The sequence below is a fragment of the Corvus brachyrhynchos genome, unplaced genomic scaffold (assembly GCF_000691975.1).
Source record: "Corvus brachyrhynchos isolate BGI_N302 unplaced genomic scaffold, ASM69197v1 scaffold46, whole genome shotgun sequence".
Classification (NCBI taxonomy): Eukaryota; Metazoa; Chordata; class Aves; order Passeriformes; family Corvidae; genus Corvus; species Corvus brachyrhynchos.
The window spans coordinates 1,924,777-1,925,919 of record NW_008238838.1 but is presented as its reverse complement, the minus strand read 5'-3'; positions in this window follow the sequence as shown (position 1 = coordinate 1,925,919).

Below are 1,143 nucleotides of genomic sequence, written 5' to 3'. Positions count from 1 at the left end.
GAGGAGAGGAGAGGAGAGGAGAGGAGAGGTTGCTCTGAACATGGGAACAGGGAAAAGGGAGAGGGAAATGGAAAAGAGACTGTGAAGACTTTCTTTACAGACTGTCATAATGCTCTCCACTTAAACATTCGTGGCGCAGCTATGGAACACCAGTGATAGAGGGGAGGCAACAGATGGCAAAATTCAGAACATTTGTCCTTGGGTCTGCTTCAAAATCTCTGAGCTCTTTGGACAGTCCATTCCCAAGCAGCAAGGGAAGGACTGTGGAGAAAAAATTGGCATAATTTTATCTTCTGCATTTTTGCAGCTGCCAACTTGCCTGTTGTTTAGTGAAGACATCACTCCAAGAACCTCCATCGCTCTGCAGCAGGCTGCGTCCAGCGGGTCACAAGGGAAACTCATGAGAAAAACCTGCTTGGGATCTGTGTGTGAGTGTGTATAATCCTTCATCCCTAAATAACATCTGCAGGGGCTTCTGAGCAGGGGAGGCAGCGTTTGCTGTCACTGCTGGAAAAAGCTCAGACCTGCCCCTTTGCACTTACTCTGTCTACAGAAAAACTTCAAGGGCTCCAGTCCTTCCTTTCTAGCAACTGCTTTCCTGAATCCAGATTTTAGTGGTTTGGGTTTTATTTAAATCAAGCACTTTCTGATGTGAATAATACCAGCAAAACGTTTGTAACTTGGTCTGGAAGATGGGAAAAATGCAGACACCAAAAGCCAAGGCAGGCTCTTAAATGTCAATGCTCATTAGGCACTTTTTAGCATTAGGGCCTGGTGCTGGAATCTGCCCATGCAGGCTGGAGGATGAGGAAATATTATTTGAACACATCTGCTCCAAGAGATACTGTCAGACTTGGGGAGCATCTTGTGGTAATTAGAGGAATTCATTTCATTATTTAGTCCAGCAGTGGTTTTTTCCTGATTGTTTTTTTTTTTTGTTTTTGTTTCATACGTTTGTTTGTTGGCTTGGATTTTTTTCTCTTTTTTTTTGTGGGATCCATCAAAATTTTCCTTTCAGCAGTTTTTAACATCTGAAGAGCTCCCTGGCAATATTAAGACCCTGTGTTCTCAGAGCACCTCCCTCCCTGTTGCAGAGCACGTGGGTAAGAAGCATTTTGGAAGTCATGGAAGAGAAGTGTGCAA